This window comes from Macrotis lagotis, chromosome 6 (genome assembly GCF_037893015.1).
Source record: "Macrotis lagotis isolate mMagLag1 chromosome 6, bilby.v1.9.chrom.fasta, whole genome shotgun sequence".
Lineage (NCBI taxonomy): Eukaryota > Metazoa > Chordata > Mammalia > Peramelemorphia > Peramelidae > Macrotis > Macrotis lagotis.
In genome coordinates this window covers 186,396,252-186,420,352 of record NC_133663.1, presented here as the reverse complement: position 1 = coordinate 186,420,352, position 24,101 = coordinate 186,396,252, and the positions used below count along the sequence as shown (strand labels likewise).

General features: G+C 35.7%; 1 protein-coding gene across 2 annotated transcripts in view; it reads right to left on the bottom strand.

Moving 5' to 3' along the window:
- TMEM255B (transmembrane protein 255B) overlaps positions 1–24,101 on the bottom strand; it is a 161,519-nt gene that overhangs the window by 118,759 nt on the left and 18,659 nt on the right. The gene's annotated exons all lie outside the window — the stretch shown is intronic.

The window sequence follows — 24,101 nt, the reverse complement described above, 5'->3', positions numbered from 1 at the left end:
ACTTTTATAACATGTAATTGGAAAAATAAAATATTAAAAAGAAAAGGGGGAAAAAAGAATCTTTGTTGTCAAGAAATAATATTACTTTCTCCTTTATGCTGAAGCATCTAAAAGTGATGTACAGGACAAATTCAGCACTCAAAATTCTCATTTCTTTTTTCAGTCACTCAGGAACATGTTGTGGTTCATGTTCTTTTCAATTTCTGTAGAGCCCAATGTCTTATCAACTGTTGGATAATTTTCCTTATTTCTTTTAGTATTTATTCATAAATGCCTGAACTAGAGGTCATATTTCCTTCTCTTTTCCTATTATCTAGTTATATTCAAGATTTTAGAATATTTTTCTTCCTGAAATTTTTGATAAGTTTCAGAATTTTTCCCCTTTATTTTCTTCGTCATTTATTTCTTGACATCCTCTCCTCTGATTCTGGTTTCCTTGGGGTTGGATCTCAAAGAAGTCTCAGCTTCCTCCCACACTGGGCAATTGGCTCTATTCACCAATTTAGGCCTCTGCCTCAACTGACTTTTAGGGTGTTGGAACTGGGCTTAGTTGGGAGCATGCTCTTTCCCTCAGGCTTGGTGGAGTGCTGCACAGCTCCCCACATATACAGTATTCTGCCCCTTTGATCCTTATTTCTCTGGCCCCAGCACTAATAGTTTTAGAGTCTGTTTTCCCTAGCACCAGCAGTTCAAAGCTTTGCAGTACTGCTTCCTGATTTTAGCCCCTGGCAGAATTTTGCTCCTAAAGGGCTATAGCCAAGCTGTCAAGGCCTTAACAAACTTCCACAGCTTGGGATCAAGTTGTCTATAAACAAGGAACAAGGGAGGGGAGGAATGGGGTTCAGGGATGGATTTTGATTTGAACCTGGGCTCTATCCTTGACTCTGCTAGGTGGTCTTACTGCCAAGAGCATAGGAGGGGGAAGAGGACTCTAAGTAAGTAGCCTTGGGGTAAGCAAGTTTCAATTCTTGAATCTGAATTTTGATTTTTTTGTAACCTTTTGAATTCTGGGTGTCCTAGAATCAGCTAAAGTAGTTTTATCTTTGGCTATAATTTTTGAAAGGGTTTGAGAAGTTGTGGCAATCAGAGAAAATGTCCAGTCCACCATATTGTTGCTCACATGACCCAGAAGTTCCTCAAAAATGACTTTGAGATCTTAATACTTTTTAGCAAGTTGATATCACTATCAATGAAAATTCAAAAATTGAGGAAGAGGTAAAGATTTTGAGGGAGAAGATGATATTTTGGCTTAAGTATGAGGTATCAAAGAGACATCTAGGTAAAGACAGAAAACATGCAGTTGGAATGTGTGTGCATATATGTATATGAACCCTGAGAGAGGGGTCAACAAGAAATCTAGATTTGAGAGACAATTGTATGAAGATGATGAGTGGAAATCTTAAGAGATAATAATGCTTCCAAAGGACAGAAGAAAAGAACAAGTACAAGACCCAGAATCTTGGAGAAATACTAAAATTAAGAGGTCAGAAAGAAGAAACTTCAGTGGAGACAAAGAAATAATAGCAACACAAAAGAACCAGAAGTGAGTTTTGTATCAGAAGCCAAGAGAGAAAAGAACACCAATAGGGCTTGATTAACAGTATTAATTATTGAAGAGGAGTCACGTGTGATGAGGAATGAAAATCAGTCTTGGATTTAGTGATATGTGTGTGTGTGTGTGTGTGTGTGTGTGTGTGTGTGTGTGCCATTAGTAACCTCTGAGCAAACAATTTTGGAAGAGTTGAAATGGAAATCAAATTCAAAAACACAAGAAGTAAGAGGGAGTGAGCAAAGAATGAGAATAACTCTTTCCAACCTAAACTAACACACATTTATGAAATACCTACTATGTGTCGCACACTATGTAGGCATATAAAGGCTACTGTACCTAGATGGTTCTGGAGGAGAATGTGAGGCTGGTGACTTTGCATAGCACTCTCTCACTTAGATCCAACTCACTTTTATGTCATGGCATCAACTGCCTCATTTCATGGTCTACTTCCAGATCGAAGGACAAAGCATCAAAGGCAACAATTAATAGGGTTAGTCCATAAGCAACTCACATTCTTATATACCAGGAATATACTTCCCTCAACTCTACTCTTTCCAGTTTTGTTTCATTTGTGGATTTCATAAGATACTGCACATCCTATCATTCATGTTGTTGATAACAAATATTGAACAGCATGTGATGTATAATAATCATGAAGCCCTTCTCACTGGACACCTCCTTCCAGACTGACACTGGTCCATTAAGGAATCTTTAAATCTACTCATCCAAATGGTTTTGAATACATCTAACTATACCTTAATTAAATTTCTTTTCTTAGCTACAAAGATAACATGAGGTACTTTGTCAAATACTTTGTTAAAGTGGTATATCTACAGGAAATTCACTAAATTGGAGGCTGATAGTTTAGTTTTTAAACAACTCTAATCATTAAAAACATTTTCCTTATATTGAGCCTTAATTTACCTCCAAGCAACATTGACCCATTCCCTGATCCTAGTTCTTACCTCTTGAACAAGCAAAGTCTAATCCTTTTTCCATATAACTGTTCAATACATTAACATAACATATTATAGTTTTCACCAGACTTTGTATTTCTAGATTTTTTTAATTTTTCCACATATCACAAGTATTCTAGACTTTCATCATCCTGTTTGTCCTCCTCTGGAAGATCTGCAGTTTGCTACTATCAAACTCAAACTGTGATAACCAAAAGTAAACCCATTACTATTGTTGCTGGCTGATTAATGTAAAGTACCATGATATATACATACATATATGTATATATACATGTATATGTATATGTATATATACATACATATATATATGTTTTAGATAGTATATGTCACTTACTGTAGACTAAGATAGCATTGAGAGGCAGTGTGACATATTAAAGGACTAGCCATGTAGTCAAGAAGACATTGGCTTAGGTCCTTCCTCCAATTGTACCTGTTGCATAGTGGATAAAGCACTGGGTCTGGAATCAGGAAGACTCATTTTCCTGGGATCAAATCTGACCTCAAACACTTACTAGCTCTGTGAACCTGGGCAAGTCACTAAACTTTGTTTGTCTCAGTTTCTTCAGCTGTAAAAAGAGCTGGAGAAGGAAATGGAAAATCACTCCAGTATCTTTGCCAAGAAATCCCCAAATGAGGTTTGTAATGAAGAGTTGGACATGATTGAAAAAATGATTTTAAAAACCTGTTTTAGACTTAACCGCTCACTACTCCAGATAATACTGTAAGATTTAGATGCCACGTATCCTTACCAGGAATTCCCTAAACCAATGAAATGCCAGGAATCCTACTGAGTTTGTCATTGAGTTAAAGAATATGTTTCATGATCACAGGAATTGCTCACTGTATGCTATGCTTTGCTGTCAATAGCCTCCAATCTGAACTTTTTCTATTGTTGCTTTTTTAAATCCAAGGGCAATAATCTACACTTTTCCTTAACAAATTTCATCTTGTTGAGCAGGATTTCAATCATTATTTTAATTCCATTATGTCATCCCTCACAGTTTGTTTTGAGGGCTTTGGTCATATGCCTTCCCTATCTTCCTCCATGTCATTGGCAAATGCCAAAGAGGAAAGGCCAAGGACAGAGTACATTGTCATGTCAATCTACCAATTTCTAATTTGTCATCATCAATCTATTATTAACAAGCTCTCTTTGGATATTGTTGTTCAATCATCCATGAATCCATTTAACTATACCATGTATTTGACTGTATCATGACAGATAATAAGAGATTTTGTTAATGCCTGACTTCATACCTTATTTATTAAGTTCCCTGTAGATACTGTTCCAATAATTCTCCCTTAAACTCCTGCCCTCCCCCTTATTATGCCCAATTCTCAGTTGATGATCTTATTTTTTCCTACTTTCTGAAACAATTAAAACCATATAGTATGAGCATCATTATTGATATCTCCTCTTCAAAAGACATCTGTACACATAGCCCTCCTCTATTTCTTCCTGTCAGAGGAAGACCAACTCATCCTTTTTTCCTATCTTCCACTTGTACCTTTCTATTTCCTCTCAGAACCTCTACAACTGACCCATCCATTATTCAAGTATATCTTCGCTGTTTAGAATCACAACCCTTTCCTCTCTCTCCAGTGGTTCCTTTTCTTCTAAATGTTCATCGATTGTCTGAGTCTAAAAAAAATCCTGTTTTTGACCTTGATGTCTCCTCATTTCTCATCTGGCTGCATTACTTTGGGTCTTCTCTGACTGATTTCTCCATTATGACTATTCATCTCCTTCCTTCCAGTCCCCTTCCCATTACATCTTCCTTTTATGTACTGTCTTTCTCCATTAGATTGTAAGCTCTTTGAGAGCAGAGACTATCTTTTTTCATATTTGTATTCTCAGAGCCTACACTATGCCTGGTGGGTGCTTAATATTTATAGATTGATTGATTCTAGCTCTTGATCTTCCTCAGATTCACTGGCAAATTTTTCTAATATGATACATGCTACCATAAGTTCCTTTTTACTCCCAGCAGTCTACTGAAATTAATATATTAAAGTATATATAAAAAGTACATATATATACATATGTATACATACTTTCTGTTTAGCCTGTGACCTCTAAGATGAAAAACAGTGTGGCTTAATAGACAGAGGGCCAATCTAGAAGATAAGAAGACCTAGGTTCAAATCTTGCTTCAGAAAACACTATGAGAATGTGGGCAAGTCACTTAATTTCTCAATGCTTTAGGCAACTCTCTAAGACTATAAGTCTACCACTATCCTCCTATGACCTCATTATAATCACTATCCTCTGTCCTTATCATTGCCAATGTCCTATGACGTACTAATTTTGTTCTTTTCTTAATATTATCTTTCCTCCATTATTTCCCTTGACCTATATGACAAAATTGATGCTTTTATCATCCCATTTCAATCCTCATTCTTTCAGTTGATGATAATTGAAATTAATATTAATAGTCATCCCTCTCAATTGTTGTTTTGGGGGTTTTGGTCATATGCCTTTTATGTCTTCCTTAAGTCATTTACAAATGCCAAATAGGAAGGGTCAAGGACAGAGTACATTGTCATGCAAATCCACAACTTCTGCTTCCTCCAAGTCATTGACAAATGTATACAGAAATATTTTGGGGAAGAGAGGAGATTAGATGAAGGCATCTAAGCCCTTTGATCTTTTTAACATGTTATCCATACTTAAAGTTGTCCTTTTTCTAGGTCATTCATGATGTTATATCATCTACATATATATATGTATATATGTATATATATACACACACAAATTATTATCTACACATATATACACAAATATAAGTTTCTAATTGCTTCTTCTCTGATTTCTCTATTTCTACCTCAATTGCCCTAATATGTGGACATTCTTCAAGCTACAGTTTTCAGTCTATTTTTTTTTCCCTTTCTCTGGGTTCCCCACTGTATTAATTTCCATGTCTTCCAACTGTCACTTTCATATCAATTCACACCAATTCAACATTTTTTAATTGCCTCTCTTAGGTGGTACAATGCATAGAGTGCTGGTCCTGGACTCAAAAAGACTCATCTTTCAGAGGTCAAATCTGCATGGCTCTGGGCAAGTCACAGCCTTGCTGAGCTCAGTTTTCTCATCTATAAAATTATCTGGAGAAGGAAATGGCAAACTTCTCCAGTATCTTTGCCAAGAAGATCCAAAATGACATGAAGAAAAATAAGAAATGACCTAGAACAACCAAACAACAAATGATATTTAAAGCACTATGGATGACTCTGAAATCTCTCTCTCTAGTGCTAGCCCTTCTCCCAAGATTCAGAGAGATCCCTAACAGGCTTCCCTACCTGTACTGGACGTCTAAACCCTCACCTCTATCTCCACAGATCTAAAACTAAACATCATCTTCCCCTCAAACTAAATAATCCTCCTAATTTTGTTACTATTATCAGTCACAAAATGGTATTCAGTCAAGAAGTGGCATAAAAGATATAAACAGAGGATTTTATGAATGGAAAATTCATACAATTGTTTAGATGGAAAGTTGTTTAGGTGAACTATACTAAACATGTCATGAGACTGATAAGCAAGCATTTTATCCATACACTATCAAAAGACCTACAGAAAGCCCTGGACAATCATTGCATTGCTTGGGGTGAAAATGTATAAGTAGGTTGTGATCTGCACCCCTGAAAAGAGTGGTTATATTAATGAGATCCATGGAAGTCAAAGAAATGAAGTATTTTTCCAGTAACTGAAGGACAAAATATTAGGTTCTGCACTTTTTTTTGCTCTCTAATATCACATCTTTCAAATCTTTCAGTTCTTCCTCAAAAACATCCTTTGCATGTCTTTTTTCCCTTCCAGCCTCATAGCCAAAATCCTATTTTAAGCCCTTGTCATCTCATGCTTTAACTATTATGATAGATTCCTAACTGGTTTTTCTGCTCCTTTCAATCTATTCTGTATAAACTTATTTAGTGGGAACAAGAGCCTGAGAATGTGACCCATGGCATCAAGGTTCCTGGCAACAACTCCCATGTTAAAATTTACATGTAACTACCCATGTGACCAATGGTCATCCTGGATGCTTTCCCTTTTTTTTTTAATTATCATATAATATGTGACTTGACATGGAGATCCACCATTCTGTCCTCTGCCAACCAAGACCAGCCTCATGAGTAAGCCAGTAAAATCTATTAACAATCACACTCATGTGGGCTGCCCCTTTTTCTTTGATATCCCAGACCACTCACCATAAATGGTACACATTGATAACACTTTTACCAGATTAATCTTCCCAAAACAGCTTTGCAAAGTCACATATACCCTATCCCTACTTTACCACTGTAGGACTCAAAAATCTTAAATGACTCCTTTGTGCCTTCCAAATAAAATTCAAACTCCTCAGTCTGGAATTTAAGTCCCTCTCTATAGCAGTTGACACTATTGGCCACCCCCCAACTCTAGGATACTCTCATCTCCCTCAGTTTTTGTGATAATGCTTTCTCCTGCTTCTCTTGCCTGGAGAAGCATTCTTCTTTCTTATTTGCTGGCTTATCATCCATGTTCTTCCACCTATGTATGAGTGTAGTCAAGGGTTCTGTCCTGGGTCCTCTTTTTATCTTCCAATCGACTCTCTCTTTCTTAGCAATCTCTAATCAATGCCCACGCAATGATTGTAGTCCAGAATTCTCTCCATATCATATTGCCTCACTTATAAGCTTCTCATAAAAGCAGATAAAAAAGAAATAGACTTCTTATTTTAAAAAAGGCATTTTGTATATATTGTAATACTGTTAACTTAAAGCACCTGGATTCATTGTTCAAGAAAGAAAACCCATTGCATTTTTATAAGCTAGCAAGCCCAATAATATAATAAAAATATCAACAGTGTGATCACTAACTCATCCGTAACACAGAAGGATTTCCAATATCTCCCACCATCTGAATCAGTCTTACTGCTGCTATGGCAACGGCAAGGAAAATAGATTACAAGCCATAAAACCTAGAAAATAAATTTTATTGCATTCTGCTTGGAACCAAAGTGCACCTGTGTTGTGACATAGGAAAGCAAAAATAATGCTCATCTAGAATCTTTTACAGACTCAGATATAAGTACTTTTTGCCTGGATGGCATGTATCTACAGAACCCAGGACCAAACCACTCTTATGTTGCTTGTCATTTTCTGGAAAGAGATCATAAACATCTTTTTTTTAATAGAGATAAAAGAACAGAAGTCTAGAAGGAAGGCCACAGAAACAGAATAGCTTTAATATTGATTGCTATATATTGATTCTTATTAAATAACAAAAAAGAAAACTGAATATACTAAAGAACTGTAACTTTTTGTACAATCTTTTTTCTATTCTACTATGCATATGGAAAATAATCATTTTATTTGGAGTTCAATAAGTTCAGAATGAAAATAAAAAAGAAAATTTTTTAAAAGAAAGAAAAGAAGGCATAAATCTAGAGCTAAAAGAGACTATAAAGGTTATCTAATCCAATCCATTCATTTTACAGAACAGGAAACTGAGGTTAAGGGATGTTTAGGTCCTGGTTTCAAACCAAGGATCTACAACTAAGACAAGTCAGGTCCTGAATGCTATACCCAAAGGAAAATTTCTACTGCAAAATGTGTGACAAATACTCATTTCCTTGAAGATCTCCAAGCAGGAAGAACTAATTTCCGCTCCAAAGTGACCCATTCCACTCACTCAATGTGTCTCTCAACAACTTTTACCCATTGCTTATTTGCTTCTCCCTCTAAGATTTCAAGGACAAGATCTGAAACTAATCAATATCTTTTGAACTTCTGATAAAATAGAATACTGGACTCAGTCAGGAAAATATTGGGTTCAAGTTCTTCAGCACTATATGACTGTGAGGAAAAATTCTGGTTTTCTTTCTTTCCAACTGAAGAGTCCCCAATTTTTCACCTTAACAAATAGCTCCTTTTCATCTGATAGTATGGTGTATTAATAAATTGATACCCTCCACCTGATGTGGTAGAAAGAATACTGAATTTGGAGTCAGAGAACCTGGATTCAAATGTGGATTTTGCTATTTACTACCTGCACAATTTCTGAGAAGTCACATAAGCTGTTAATGTTTGTTTCTTCATAAGTAAAATGAGGGGACTGGATTCAATGACCTCTGCATTCCCTTTTAGGTCTTGTCCTATGATTTTTCCCATTAGCTTGAATGGGAAGAATTTATTTACCAATATACTAGATATATAAATCTATACTAATTTAAAGACATTTTATCCACAATAGATCAATTTATATGCTTGAATATGTTACTCTGATCTCCACAGGTCGAGAACTTTCCAGATCAAAATATTCCTCCCTGGACTTCAGAAACCTCCTATATGTGTTTCCAACCTCTATTGTTCTTTGAGGAAAGAAGCTACCTTTCCCCTTTTTAATTGTCTCCCTATCCCATAGTGGTCTTTGGCACATAATGTGCTTGATAAATAGTTTTTTTAATTAATTAGTTCATTCATTCATTCATTCATATTGCAGAGTCTTTCCCTTAACAAATTTGAACCTCTGCATAATTAACCAGTCAAGAAGAAAATCTTTGCTGTGGAAAAGCACCAGACTGAGAACTTTAGTACAATACCCTAAAAATAATAAATACTTGTTTTTTTCTTCCCTCTACCTCATTTTTTCCTTTTTCCTTCATCCTACCTCTTTTTCCTCCTTCCTCATTTTCTTCCTCTCTCCCTTACCTTTCCCTTTGTCTTCCCTTCTTCCTTTCTTTTAATTCTTCTTTCCAACTTCTCTTTTTTCTTTTTTCTTCTTCCATCCCTCCCTTTCCCCCTCTTTTATCTTTCTCCCTCTTTCTCCCCATCCTCCTTCCCTTCCTTTCTGATTCCCTTCTTTCAACCCTCTTCTTTTTTCCCTCTTTTAAGCTTCTCTATATCCAAGCCCTTACCTTCCTTTCTCCCAACTTCCTCCCCTCTCTTCTTCCTTCTATTACTTCCATTTTCACTGATTTCTTTTCCTTCTTCCTTCATTCCTTCCTTTCCATTTTCTTTTTTCTTTCTTGCTCCCTCGCCCTCCTCTCTCTCCTTCCCTTCTTTCCTTCTTCCTTTCTTTTATTTTTCCTTCCTCCCTGCCTTTCTTTCTTTCCTTCTTTTTCTTCCTTCCTTCCTTCTTTCTTTCCTTCTGCCTTCATTTCTTTCCTTCCTCCCTCTTTTCCCCCTCTCTCCCTCTTTTCTTTCCTTCCTCCCACCATTCTTATCTTCCATCCCTCCCTCTCTTTTCCTCTTTTCTTCCTCTTTCTTACTCTTTCATTTTTCTCTCCTTCCCTTTTTTCCTTCTTCCTTTCTTAAATTTATTCCTTCCTCCCTACCCTCTTTAGCTCTCTTCTTTTCCTTTTTCTTTCCTTTTTTCTTCCTTCCTCCTTTCTTTCCTCCCTTCCTCCATTCCTATCCTCCTTCCTTCCTGACTCCCTTCTTCCATCTCTCCCTTCCTCTTTCACTCTTTATCCCTCCCTTTCACTATCCATCACTCACACCTTCCTTCCTTCCTTCTTGAGATCCAGGAGATCTGACAATTTGCTACTTGTAAGATGATGAACAAGTTACTTTACCTGTCTGAGCCTCAGTTCCCTTATCTATAAAGAGATGAAGCTTGGCTACTTTGCATTATTAAACTCAATAACTATTTGATGAAAGAATGAATAGAATAGTATGGAGTAGATGAACAGCATGGGATAGAGAAAAGAGCCCTGAACTTATCAAGAGACCTGGATTGAAACTGCAAACCTAGCATCATATGACTTTTTTTTTAGATTTTTCAAGGCAATGGGATTAAGTGGCTTGCCCAAGGCCACATGGCTAGATAATTATTAAGTGTCTGAGGTCAGATTCGAACCCAGGTACTCCTGACTCCAAGGCCGGTGCTCTATCCACTGTGCCACCTAGCTGCCCCCATCATATGATTTTTGGTGAGTCACTCAGCCTCTAAGCTCCAGTTTTCATTGCCTCATCCATGAAATGGGTACAACATGCTTACATTTACTCACAGAATTATTTTGAGGACATTTTATACGCCTTAAGGTATGATAGAAATGTGAACTATTGTTAATTGATACCAGAGAGAGTCTAGAACTGAGGGCAGCCAAGGTGGTACAGTGGATAGTATACAAAGACTAAATTTAGGAAACTGTACAACTCTGGGCAAGTTACTTTACCCTGTTTGCCTCAGTTTCTCATTTGTAAAATATGTTGGAGAAGAAAATGGCAAATCATGGCAGTATCTTTGTCAAGAAAACCCTAAATGAGATCAAGAAGAGTCAGAAATGATTGAACAGCAGCAAATGTTATCTGGAAAGGGATGACATTCAAATCATCAGGTCATAAAGAAACCTCAATTTTTAGAGACATTGGTACAGAACCTCTCAAGTGCATTCCAGATAATGGAGGAAAAAATGACTCTGAACAAAGAGCATCAAAAGTTATTAACAACAGCAGCAGCAATAAGAACAACAATAAAATTTATCACTTCATTCCCTTGTAAAGAATGACCATAAGGTAGTTTTAGTGATAGCTACATAATATAAAAATTGAAATTATGTTTTCAAAGGCACTAGGAAACAAGGCTATTGCCACTTAGAGCAACTTACAGTGAAATACCAACCTACTTATTTCAAGTAAAAATGTGATAGTCTTATTCAAAAACAAGACCGTGCAAAGGTAAAGTGAAGGGTGAAATATATAAAAAAGAGGAATACATTATTCTGGAAAGCTAAAGTAGATTTGTCAAATATGTATTAGATTCAAAAAAGACTTTTTCAGTGGTCCTATGCATTAATGCTCAGTGATAACATTACCCTTTTCATGTGTCACCCCAAATGCATTTACAGTTATATTTGAAGCACTTAGCTACAAGTCTCCCTCTCGTTAAGTCACTTCCACTCCTTCAGCCCCAACACCCTCAGAGTAATAACAGCAATATTGTCCCAAGCTTCTTTCTTGCACAAGGGAAGTTCAAATATCAACTAGATGCCAATTGACCAGGAGTCTTTCCCTCTAGCCTTCAACTATATCCCTTCAACTAATACCAAATAGGACCAATCTCCTCATTTCTTTCTCCCAATGCCTAGTCCTACCAGTGCCAGATAAATGCCCCTATAAAAACACACCAAACTTACTTGTCTTGGGAGAGAATATGCTCTCTTCCCTCTAGATTTTCCCCAATGGAGCACCTACCTCCATACAGTATGTTAGCCCTATGCCTATTCATCCTGGTCATCCCTTTGTTTTGTGAATTTTTCACCTCAATAAATCTGGCTTGTTATACTGTCTCACAACATGCATCTGCAATTCCTTGTACTGAGCTACTAATATTCTAAACCTTTAAACTGTGTTTGTCTGTGTGTGTGTGTATGTGTGTGTAGAGAGAGAGAGAGAGACAGATATATGTATATATATATACATATACATATACATATACATATACATATACATATACATATACACATATATGTATGTACGTATACAGCTGTGTATTAGAGGGGCATGCGAAAAATGTTTTGCTTGAAATTAGCTAACTAGCTAACTTCCAGGGTATAAATCTCACTCAGGAAACCAAGATATATAGGTAGCATCACTCTGATGATTCAGATCATTATATGCTTCCTCCCAAACCAGGAATAAATGCTTTTTAGAGCTTTTAGGGATAATATGAAAATGGAAATGTCATTAGATGGATCAATAAAAGTAATCAATCAATTAACTAATCAAATATATACTAACTGACTACTGTGGAACAGGTGCTGTGCTAGACACAGAGGATATGAAGATGTCAAAAAAAAACAATCCATAGAGAAAGACTCAAGTAAGACAAAAGTTTGAATAGATGATATATATTTTAAGATCTAATGTGATTTGGTGGGGAGACACTAGAAGCTAGGGGCATCAATTCTAAAAAGTGGAAGAGATGAAAAAGGAGGACATTCCAGGCAGAAGAGAAAGAAGAGGGATGTTGCATGGAACAATTAATGTGTGAGGACCAACAAGATGCCAGTTTGGATGGACCAAGAAAAGAAAAATTAGATAAGATTAGAAAGGTAGAACCACCACAAGAATGAAAAGTCATGTATTAGATATGTAAAAGTCATATATTAATTATACATTAATTATACAATTATACATTCTCATTTATTAGAACAGTTAGAAGGCATATATATATATAGAGAGAGAGAGAGAGAAGGCACAGGAAGGACCTGAATATGAAGGCATAATATATTATAAAGATTAAATCAATGGACAAAAAAAGGAATGTACTGGCAGAAAGGGAAAGGAGAGGTAGGATAGGCTAAGATTTTTTTTTGAATTATAATCTTATTTCACTCCCCCATCCCCCACAGAAGGCAATTTGCCAGTCTTTACATTGTTTCCATGGCATACATTGATCCAAATTGAATGTTATGAGAGAGAAATCATATCCTTAAGGAAGAAACATAAAGTATAAGAGATAGCAAGATCAGACAATAAGGTATCAGTTTTTTTTCTTCTAAATTAAAGGTAATAGTCCTTGGTCTTTGTTCAAATTCCACAGTTTTTTCTCTGGATACAGATGGTATTCTACATAGCAGAGAGCCCCAAATTGTCCTGATTGTTGCACTGATGGAATGAGGAAGTCCATTAAAGTTGATCATCACTCCCATGTTGCTGTTAGCGTGTACAATGTTTTTCTGGTTCTGCTCATCTCACTTAGCATCAGTTCATGCAAATCCCTCCAGGCTTCCCTGAATTCCTGACTCTCCTGGTTTCTAATAGAACAATAGTGTTCCATGACATACATATACCACAGTTTGCTAAGCCATTCCCCAATTGAAGGACATTTACTTGATTTCCAATTCTTTTAGGCTAAGATATTTCACATAAGAGAGGCAAGAAAATTTTTTTTTTCAGTGGAGAGGAAGGGGGGAAGGTGAAGGGGAATGAGTAAGTCTTCATTCTCATCAGAAGTGGCTCAGAGAGAAAATAACATACACAATCAATAAGGTATAGAAGTCTATTTTATTCTAGAGGACAAAAGGAGAGAAAAAGGATGGGAGAGGTGTAGTGTAGATGTTAGAAGAGAAGGAAAATTATGGGAGAGGGTAGTCAGATACAACACACTTTTGAGGAGGAACAAGGTGAAAGAAAATAGAAAAAATGGAGAGGGGAGGAATAGGTTGGAAGAAAATACAATTAGCAGTAGCAACTGTGGGGAGAAAATACTGAAGAAATTTCTTGGATGGACTTATGACAAAGAATGCAATCCATTCCAGAGACAGAGCTGATGGTATCTGAACACAGATTGATGTACACTTTTTTCCCCTCTCACTTTATTTTTCTTGTGGTTTCTATATCTTTGTGGGGGGGGTGTGGGATTATGTTTACTTTTACATCAAGTCTATTATAGTAATGTGAAACTAAATAAATAAATTTAAAATAAAAAAAGAAATAAACTGCCCCCCCAGTAGAAAAGTAGGTGACAGAAGGGCTAAATGTTGTATATATTGTTAAGTCTTTTTGTTTGTTTTTTCTTCTTACTTAATGGATAGAAGACTAGGTCTTGAAGTGAGGAAAACTTTATTCATGTAAACATTTAGAGATATAATATATCCCCTAATAACTGATTTGGCTGTATCCCATAAGTTTTGGTATGTTATCTCATTATTGTCATTGCCTAGGATAAAATCACTAATTCTATCTATAATTTATTGTTTGAGCCATTCATTCTTTAAAATCAGGTTATTTAGTCTCCAATTAGTTTTATATCTTTCTCTTCATGGCCTATTATTGCACATGATTGTTACTGCATTATGGTCTGAAAAGGAAGTATTCACTATTTCTGTCTTTCTGCATTTGATTATGAGGTTTTTGTGCCCTAGTACATAGTCAGTTTTTGTGTACATGCCATGTACTACAGGAAAAAAAAAAGGTGTATTCCTTTCTCTTTTTTTAGGTTTTTGCAAAGGCAAACGAGGTTAAGTGGCTTGCCCAAGGCCACACAGCTAGGTAATTATTAAGTGTCTGAGACCAGATTTGAACCCAGGTACTCCTAATTCCAAGGCCAGTGCTTTATCCACTACACCACCTAGCCACTCCCGTGTATTCCTTTCTAACTCAATTTTCTCCAAAGGTCTATCATGTCTAGGTTTTCTAACATTCTTTTCACCTCCTTAATTTCCTTCTTGTTTATTTTGTGATTAGATTTATCTAATTCTGAGAGAGGGAGGTTGAGGTCTTCCACCAGTAGAGTTTTGCCATCTATGTCTTGCTGTACCTCATTCAGCTTCTCCTCTAAGAATCTGGATGTTATACCACTTGGTGCATAAAAATTTATTATTGAAATTACTTCATTGACTATGGTACCTTTTAGGAGGATATAGTTTCCTTCCTTATCTCTTTTAATGAGTTCTATTTTTGCAGCTGCTTTGTCTGAGATAAGGATTGCTACCCTGCCTTTTTCACTTTAGCTGAAGCATAATATATTCTGCTCCAACCTTTTACCTTTACTCTGCATGTATCTCTCTGCTTCAAAAGAGCTAGTAAACAGTATATTGTAGGATTCTGCTTTTTTAAATTACTCTGCTATCTGCTTATATTTTATGGAAAAATTCATCCCATTCACATTCAAATTATTAACTCTTTATTGCCTTCCATGCCATCTTCCTTCTGTTTATATTTTTCCTTTTTTTACCCTATCCCTATTTCCTAGTATTTTGCTTCTGAATACCACTTCCTTCAGTATTTGTCCCTTTATCCAACCCCCTCCACTTTCTTTCTCCTTTCCCTTTGCCCCTTCTTCCTTCCCTTCCTTCTGTCAGTTGCTCTTTCCCCCCCCCTTTCCCCTTTCCCCTCTTAATATTTAAAAGTTAAGATAAGTTTCTAAACCCAACTCTGTGTGTGTGTGTGTGTGTGTGTGTGTGTGTGTGTGTGTGTGTGTGTGTGTGTGTGTGTATTAATCCCTCTTTGAGCCAAATCTGAGGAGAGTAAGATTCAGGCTGTTCTCACCATCTCCCTTCTTCCCCTCTATTGAAATAAGTCCTTTGCACCTCTTCATGTGATGTAATTTATTCCTTTATTCTCATTCAATCTCCCCCATCCTCTCATCTCTTTACTCTCCTGCCCCTTTTCAAGGAGATATTATTTTTTAAGTCATTCTATCAGAATCACAGACAGGTCATGAGTGTCCATTATTTCTGGCTAAGTATGTTCCCTCTAATAGAGTTATAATTCTCAAGAATTATGAGAATCTTTCTTCCAAGTGGGAATATAGCCAGTTTCATTTATTGGATAACAGTTTTTTTTCTTTCCCCCTTTTTACTTTTTCATGTATCTCTCAAGTCTCCAGTTTGAAGTACAAATTTTTTATTTAACTCTGATCTTTTCATCAGGAAAAGTTGGAAGTCTCCTGTTTTGTTAAATGTCCATCTTTTCCCCTGGAAGAGATGTTCTGCAAGACAGTGAATTCTTGGTTACATTCCAAGCTGCCTTGCACTTGGAATATCATATACCATACCCTTAGAGCCCTTAATGTTGATGCAGCCAGGTCCTGTGTAATCCTTTCTGTGTCTCCTTGGTATTTGAATTGTTTCTTTCTGCCCACTTGCAGGATTTTCTCCTTTATATGATATTTCTGGAGTTTGGCCACAATATTTCTTGGTGTTTGGGATCCCTTTCAGGAGGGGATTGATGTAATCTTTCAATAACTATTTTACCTTCTGGTTCCATGATATCACAGTAATTCTTCACTATATCCTGAAGTATGGAGTCCAGGTTTTTCATCTCCTCAAAGTTTTCAGAAAGTCCAATGATTCTTAAATTGCCTCTCCTGAATCTATATTCTGGGTTGGTCATTTTGCTAATGAGGTATTTTACATTTTCAGATTCATGGTGTTTCATGAAGTCATTAGTTTCCACAGATTCCAATATTTTCTTAGAGAAGTATTTTCTTCATTTGCCTTTTGCAACTCCTTTTTTCAATTGGTCAATTCTATTTTTGAAGGAGTTTTCCATTTGCCCAATTGTGTTTTTAAGAGAATTATTTTCTTTTTCCACTTGTCCAGTTGTGTTTTCAAAGGATTTATTTTCTTGTTGCCAGATGTTAATTTTCACTTGCATTTCTTTTTCCAAATTTTCCTTTTGATTTTTAAACTCCTTCCTGATTTCTTCTAAGAAATCTTTCTGGGCTGGAGACCAATTCATATTCTCCCCTGAAGCTCTAGACCTCTCTGAGGTAACATTCAGTGGACCCCATTTTCCACTAGTTTTTCTTCATTTTGGGTCCTTTTCCTAGAATCTTGTGTTGGGGGAGAGACCTTTGGTGTTGAGATCCCTAGAGGTTTTGCTCACTGGCCTTAGTAACTCCAAGTGGATTGGTCAGTAAGGGATGCCAGGTGCTTTCTCTGAAGTTTCTCTGACCTTGATTAATGGCCCACTCCCTGGGTTACTCTGTTACTCTGAAGCAAGTTATTTAAAATTTTGCCTCAGTTTCCTCAATTATAAAATAAGAATATTAAAACAACCTCCTTTCCAAGGTTATTGTGAGGAGCAAATGAGATATTTGCAAAGCACTTAATGTAGGACTTGGATTATAGTAGGAGCTTCATAAATTCTTGTTTTCTTTCTTTCTATTTAAGTATTTACTACATAAAGTTCTAGGGATACAAAGAAACAGTTCCTACCCTCAAGGAGAATTTTTTAAGATATTTTTAATTTATGTCATTAAATATTTCTCAGATACAGTTTACATTTTTAACATTCATTTTTAAAAGTTTTGAGTTTCACATTCTTCCTACCTCTTGAGCCTTTCCCACCCTTTGAAAAGACAAGCAAAATGATATCGATTATAAATGTGGAATCATTTCCATATTAGCCCTATTGCAAACAAAAATACTCATGTATACATACAAAAAAAGAAAAGGAAAGGTGAAAAAATATGCTTCAATCTACATTTGATATTCATCAATTTTCTCTGGAGGTGAAAACAGTTTTATCATGGGTCCATGAAGTGTACATTCTAATGGGGAAGATAACCGAGTAAGTATAAGACACTAGTTAGCATTTTGACAATCAGGAAAGGACTCTTGCTGAAGATGAACCTGATAGATTCTTAAAAAAAGCCAGGAAACCAGGGAACCAGGGAATGAAAGTGACAAAGGGAAACTTTCCAGGCAAGGGTGAAGGTCACCAATAAAAAGATAGGGTGCAAGTAAGATCAGTATCTCTAAATCATAGAGTGGAGGGAAATAAAGTGGAAGAAAACTGGAAAGGTGGTTTATTGAGGGAGAAATGCTTTTTTTTTTTTTTGGTAAGGAGAAAAAGTTTTGATTCCAGTGCAGAGAGAGGGGAGTTATAACCAAAAATGACTGTGATATAAATAATAAAATTAATTTTAAAATTAAATTAAATGAAAGTGCTGAATCTTATGCCCTCTAAGGTCTCTTTTAGCTCTGACAATCTATGATTCTGAACAGTATCTGGATTATTATATTATAACAAAAGAAAGATTACATAGTTGAATCAGGATAGTCCTATTCACAGTAGGCAGGAGCCCCAGTACTGGGCAAAATCTCCTGAGGTGTCAAACTGACCTGGGTATAATTATAAATAACTATGGAGTCAATTATTGCAGCAGAGAAGGGGATGAATGGAAATAAAGCAGCAAATTGACCTATACTTATCAGATGTAGCTGAGGGACTACCAAAATCCTTGGCTAATTTGATAAGTTCCATCACACCTCCCTCCCCCAAATCACCTGGATGAGATTATGTGGTTTGAATTCTTAACAAACAAGGTAAACTTTCACCCTAGCTCCTTTCACAGGTAACTTGAGTGATTAGAGCTGTCTTTGAGATGATTAACAACTGAGAATCAAGGTTTAAAGACTAATCAGAGTCTGTAACTACTTCTTTGCTATGGTCTATAACAGATATAAAATGCCTATCTCTTTTCTTTTCCTGTGCTATTTTCCCCTAAGATTTCCAGATAGGATACAGCAAGAGTAGAAGAGGAACAGGGTAATGAGACTTTTGCATTAGGATCAAAGAGAAGAAGCATAAGACTCTTATTCTAAAGGCATGTACCCAAAATTACAATATATTGCATTACAATTATATTGTTATTGACCATCAAATATTCTGGCTCAAAAGATTTAATAATTAATTTATAATATATTTTATAATTTATTATAATAATCATAATTATATAATAATTGTTATAATATAATGTAATGTAATATAATATAATTATAATGTAATACAATGTAATGTAATATAATTATAATGTAATATAATATAATGTAACATAATTAATATATATTTATCATATTATGTTATGTTATATATAAAATTACATTTAACATATAACAAAATATCCAATGTCTTCAATAATTTAATATTTAACATTCAGAAGCTGAAAGATCACCTTCAGGATAATCTAAACCATTAATTAGTGGTGGGGGGAGATGACTAGATAACTAAAGATCAGCATCAGAGGGGAATCTGGGCAGAGCTTCTTTGGGGAGAGATATAAGACTTCTGATTCATTTTGGAAGAGAAATTCAGAGAGAGAAAAAAGAACTTAGAAGCTAAAGACATATAATAGAAGCTGCTTCTCCAGCATGTGAAATGTGAAACTTAACTTCTAACTTACTTCCCTGAATATTTTGAAGATAAAATTTGTCTTGGGTGAGATCAGATTCTCTTGGTTAAAACTGAGTTCTCCTGCTCCCAGTCAAAGAATTCATTTACTCTTGTATATTTTCTGATAGAGTCTTGTATGTAGAAATTATCCAATTCTTAAATGCTGCTTTGGATGGACAAACTGGATTTTTAGCTATTCTCTATTTCTGAAGGTCTTTGGTGTAGCCAGGATTCAGTGACTTTTCCCCAAACAAGATAAAATTGCAGGCATTTTCGCGGCCTATGCCATGCAGGAAGCTCTCTATGACTTTAGGCTTTCCTGGATTTCTTTAAGTCTCAACTAAACTCTGCCTTCTATAGAATGCCTTCCCTAACCATTCTTTATTCAAATGTCTTCCCTCTTTTAATTATTTCCTATTTATTACATATATAGTTTTGTGGTTGTTCAGTCATTCAGTTGCATCCAATACTATCCATGGAGTTTTCTTGGCAAAGACATAGGAGTAGTTTGCCATTTCCTTCTCCAGGGGATTAAGGCAAACAAACATAAAGTGACTTGCCCAGGATCACAGCTAGTTAGTGTCTGAAACTGGATTTGAACTCAGCTCTTCCTGACTCCTCTCAGCACTCTAACCACTGACCTACCTCACTGCCCTGTATATAGTTTGTTTTATGCATATATATATATACACACACATACATATACATATATATATTTGCAATATTGCCTCACCCTTCAAATCAAATAGATCTAATGGATCCCCATTTTTGCCTCATTTTATATCCCCCTCTGTGGAGCACAGTTCCCAGCATATAGGAAGGACTTAATAAAGGTTTATTTATGATGGTGATGATGATGGTGACAGTGATGATGATGATGATGGTGACAGTGATGTGATAGTGATGATGAGGGTGATGGTGAGGGTGAGGATGAGGGTGATGTGATGGTGATTGTAGGGGTGATAATGATAAGAGTTAAGCCAGTGAGGACTACTGAATAGGAAAGCTGATTTTTTCTGAATCAGTCTCATAACACCATATCAGCAATATTTAAGAAAGGCAGACAGATAAAATTCTAGTCCTATGTCCCCCTTGCAAAAATAAGTGAAAGGACAAGCACCAAGCCACAGCCTTCTCCAACTTCCCTCCAAAAAGAAATCACAATCTCCCTTGGATAAAAATGGACCAAAAACCTAACACGTATCTATCTATCCATAGCACCTGTCTTTGAACCACGTCTAAACTGCCTATTTGGATATAAATACCTTATTAAAGCAGATGCACATCTTACAAATGCAAACTCCAATGCAGTCATATTACCTTTGTACCTGTTCCCTGTAAAGGACATTTCATCTTATTTCTCCCAGACTTTGTAAAGCTGTCTCAAATGTATTCCTTCTTCACATTCACCTCCCAGAATCTCTCCTTGCCTTCTAAGCAAAATTCAGCTTTCATCACCCTTTTGGGTGTTCTCCTTTATCTCCCTCACTTCCACCTGATCCCATATTCCTCTTGAAATCCATATAATTTTGTTCACGTTTTGCTTTTACTTGTAAGTGTACTGCACACACAAGGAGGAAAATAAGCTCCTTGAGTTCAGGGAGTATTCTGGTTTTTTTGGTATCTTTTTGTATCTTAAGCCCTTATAGCTGAGTGATTGCCAATTGGTAAAGTTGAATATGGTAGGATAAAGAGGTGTTTACAGTGTTCCTATACAGCTTAGTCTTCCACTGTAGAGAATCAATCAATAAACATTTATTAAATTTTAAAAATTAATGTTAAAAATTGTTTTTACATGCAGTTAAAAAAAAAAAGAAAATCAGGATAAAAAAATCCCACATAATTTTGAGAAGGGGTCCATAGCTTCATCACAATGGCAAAAGGATCCATGACATTAAAAAAAAAATTAAGAATCTCTAAAGTCTCTGTGAATGAAAGTTCTATGATTCTAAGAATGTACCATTTCTTTTCCCTTCCTCTGCCCACTCTTTAATGGAAATGCTAGTAAAAATGCTATGCCTAAATGACTGAATCTACATAATCCCCAAAGCAGGCTGACTCTAGTGCCTAAATTGGAAGCTACTTCCTTATTACTATCAATTACTATTACTATCAATCCTTTCAGTATATTTACTTTCTGCCTGTTGCATGTGACTTAAAATCACTATTTTGGGGGGTGGCTAGGTGGTGTAGTGGACAGAGCACCGGCCCTGGAGTCAGGAGTACCTGAGTTCAAATCCAGCCTCAGACACTTAATAATTACCTAGCTGTGTGGCCTTAGCCATTTAACCCTAAAAAAAAAACCTAAAAAACATCACTATTTTTTTTACAAAGACATCAGAAATGGTGATTTAGGATCACTATTTATTTATTTGGTAAAGGCAACAGAAATAGCAACAGTTTGAGGAAGAAACAAACTGAATAAGGTCTTTCTAGGAAGAAAGGTGTAATATAGAAACATTTGCCTGTGATGAAGAAATCAAACCTCTTATCATCCCTCCCCTTTGACCAGCAATAAAAAAGGCCTATTTAAGAATAATGATAGGTTAGAGGTACTTAAAACATAAAAAGCAACAAATAAATAAATAGGTAAATTCAGTACAATAAGGAAAAGACTATTAAAACTTGAAAAAAAAAATGGATCTGAAGCTCCAGGATGACAGCTGTGGTGCCAGAGTTCCCAGCCAAGAATTTCCATTCACAGATACTTCTTTATTGATTGAAATGAAGCAAATCCAGCCCCAAACTGCCTTTATGCTGCACTCATGAATGCTTCTTCCTCTTGATGATGGAAATCTAGAACTTCTTAAGTCTAGGAGAGATTGCAATAAGCCACACTGTGTCTAGATATGTGGATGTTTGGATATAAGCCCTACCTATATGTGTGTTATAGAGGTGTGTATGTGTGTATTTTATATATATATATATATATATATATATATATATATATATATATATGTATATATGTAGGCATACATATAAAATGTTTGCATGTTATGTGTATGTATGTATTGACTCCATGTGATCTCATTTGGGATTTTTTTGGCAGATTATGGAATGGTTTGCCTTTCCTTCTTCAACTTATTTTACAGATGAGGAAACTGAGGCAAACAGAGTGAAGTGACTTGCCAGGGTCATACAGCTAATAAGTGTCTGAGATCAGACTTGTGCTCAGGTGTTCCTGATTCAATTGGTCACATGAGGCCAAAGCAAATTTTTCTTCTACTGGTGGTATTTCAGAACTTAGAGGAAGATATTTTGCAACAAAAAGGTCTTAATTTAGTGCTCTGAAACTATACCAGTCAGCTTCCGTCCTCTTCTTTCTCCAATATAGATGCTACATGATGCAGTTTAGATAGTTGGTGGAATTACCTGTCAGGTAATTCTGTCCTTAAGAAGAATAAATTCCTTGTGGAGTTTGAACAAAGACTAAAGACTATTACCTTTAATTTAAAAAAAAAAACCCAGGGGCAGCTAGGTGTTGCAGTGGATAAAGCACCGGCCCTGGAGTCAGGAGTACCTGGGTTCAAATCTGGTCTCAGACACTTAATAAGTACCTAGATGTTTGGCCTTGGGCAAGCCACTTAACCCCATTTGCCTTGTCAAAAATCTAAAAAAAAAAAAACCATTATCTTATTATATAATTTTGCTATCTCTTATATTTTATTTTTTTTCCATAAGGATATGATTTCTCTCTCAACACATTCAATTTAGATTAATTTACAGCATGGAAAAAATGTAAAGACTAATAGACTGCCTTCTGGGGGGAGGGGAAGGGAAGCAAGATTAGGGGGAAATTGTAAAATTCAAAAATAAATTAATTAATTACATTTTAAAAAGAAGAAAAAATTCTTACATAAAACTCAAAAAATAGTTTATATTCACTGTCCCCATTTCTTCATTTTTCAGTCTCTTTCTATCTGGCTTTTGCCATGCATACCCTGAAAAGTCTCTCTGACTTTCTAACAATCGAATTCAATGACAATTTCCCAGTCCTCAGTCTTTGACTCTTTATATGGCATCTGATATGAATTATCATTTCCTCCTTGACACTTTCTACTCTCTGGGTTTCAATGACATTACAATTTCTTATTTCCTAATTCCTACCTCTCTGAATACTTTTATCTGTCTCCTTTCTTGGTCCTCTTTCTCATCTTCCTCCCTCAGTGTTATAAAAGGATTCCATCATGAACCTCCTTCTCAAATACAGGAAAAGAATATGGTCTAATGGAAAATGTATTGGATTTGGCACCAAAAGTCTTGGCCCTACTACATAGTATCTGTGATATCTTCTTTAACAACTTCATGAACCATTTCCTCACCAGTAAATGTAGCTAATAATAATTAATTCACCTTCTTCATAGGGTTATCATCAAAATGACATGAAATAACATATATTAAAACATTATGAGCCATAAAAATTCCATTCTGGTCTCTCTAATCCAATGGTCAATATTAGTTTAGTTTTTTTAGATCATAGGGACCTTAAAGTTCAAACCCTTCACTTTATTGATGAAGGATTAAGACAGATTGCACGATTTAACCATAGTTTCCGAATTAGGAAATGACTGACACTCTCTCTCTTTCCTTCACAACAGCCTTATGGTGAGAGTGCATTGATTGGTACAGGGAATATGAAGGTAGGTTTGAGGTTTGCTTCTGAGAGTTTTTTGCCCATGCAATCAACAACTTGTAAATTTGATGGTGAAATAAGATGACAAGGTAGTTCATGTGATTATATAACTTTTTGGGGGGGTTGATTTTGGTTTTGGGATTATTTAACTATTTAATGAAATGTTTTAAGGAAAATAAAGTGACAAAAGAAAAAAAGGCCAGTATACTCAAATCACACTCACTTTTTAATTGTAAAATGCCAATCAATATTTTATCATAATTAGAGAACAAAAGTCAACTGTTTATTTTTGATACCCAGCCTAAACATGGACTTAGCAACA